Source organism: Calidris pugnax, unplaced genomic scaffold (assembly GCF_001431845.1).
Source record: "Calidris pugnax isolate Ruff unplaced genomic scaffold, ASM143184v1 scaffold314, whole genome shotgun sequence".
NCBI classification, from domain to species: domain Eukaryota; kingdom Metazoa; phylum Chordata; class Aves; order Charadriiformes; family Scolopacidae; genus Calidris; species Calidris pugnax.
This window is the reverse complement of record NW_015091027.1, coordinates 673,381-674,746: the sequence shown is the minus strand read 5'-3', so window position 1 is coordinate 674,746 and position 1,366 is coordinate 673,381. Positions and strand designations below refer to the sequence as shown.

At 55.6% G+C, this 1,366-nt stretch overlaps 1 protein-coding gene across 1 annotated transcript in view; it reads right to left on the bottom strand.

Moving 5' to 3' along the window:
- The window catches only part of WHSC1L1 (Wolf-Hirschhorn syndrome candidate 1-like 1), a 47,678-nt gene that overhangs the window by 38,554 nt on the left and 7,758 nt on the right, over window positions 1–1,366 (bottom strand). The window lies entirely within an intron of this gene.

Sequence of the window (1,366 nt, the reverse complement as noted above, 5' to 3'; positions counted from 1 at the left end):
GGGAAGGCGGCGCTCGGTGCCGCTCTGCCCGGTTGCCGGCCCCGCTCCCGCGCCCTCCGCCTCCGCCGCCGCCGCGCACCGCGCAGGCGTCGGCCACGCCCACCTCGGCACCTGATTGGCCGCTGGGGGCGGTGCCCGCCATAAGGCACGACGGGAGATGTAGTCACGCGGCCCCCAGTCAGGGGGGGCGCGGGACTACAACTCCCGTCGTGCCTTGCGGCGGGCGCCGGCTGAGGTCCTGAGGGGAAAAAAACCCCCTAGTTTATTTAAAAAGCGATGATTCTCCTTCCCTTCGACACAATAAAGCACTGAAAACGTAGGTGACCTAGAAAAAGGCTTTTTCTCACCCTTCTACAAATCCTAAATGCTTACATATTCATTTTAATATCAGCACAGGGGGCAGGCCTGATGCTTTGGCAGCATTTTATTTCCCCATTCCTTTTCTTCAGCTTCTGACAGGATTTTTTCGGTTTTTTCCTCTATTTCTCTCTTGCTCAGTTTTCTCTCATGTTACTTTTCCCCCCCTCCGATTCCTCCTGAGGGTTTTTTTTTTTTCTGGAAAAGAGGTATGGATTGGGAAAGGACTAAAGGTGAGGGCAGCGCCCTGACAGCAACTTCTCCTTCACAGAATCCCAGAGTGATTTGGGGTTGGAAGGGACCTCTGGAGATCATCCAGTCCAACCCCCTGTCACAGCAGGGCCACCCAGAGCAGGTCCCACAGGAATGTGTCCAGGTGGATTTTGAATGTCTCCAGAGAAGGAGACCCCACCACCTCCCTGGGCAGCCTCTGCCAGGGCTCTGCCCCTCTCAAAGTGAAGAAGTTCCTTCTCATGTTGAGATGGAACTTCTTATCTTCAAGTTTGTGCCCGTTCCCTCTTGTCCTGTCCCTGGGCACCACTGAAAAAAGACCAGCCCCATCCTCCTGACACCCACCCTTTCAGTATTTACAGGCGTTGATCAGATCCCCCCTCAGCCTTCTCTTCTCCACACTCAAAAGCCCCAAGTCCCTCAGCCTTTCCTCGTAAGGGAGATGCTCCAGGCCCCTCCTCATCTCTGGAGCCTCTGCTGTACCCTTTCCAGCAGTTCCCTGTCCTTCTGGAACTGGGAAGCCACTGCAGCTCCGTCACTAACAGAGCCCAGCATTCCTCAGACACCACACGCTCTGACGCCTTCCGATAACCAAGAGAAAACAATATTCTTGAGCACTCACAGGAGGTGCTGCGCTCTCCCCGAAGAATTAACCGCAGCACGCTACTCTCTTCCAGAAGCTGTGCCCCGAGTTGTGCTGCCTGTGGGGCTCAGAACAGTTCAAATCCACCACCTGCTCCAGGGCAAACAGTCTGTGCCCGGTGCCGTTCCCAAAAAG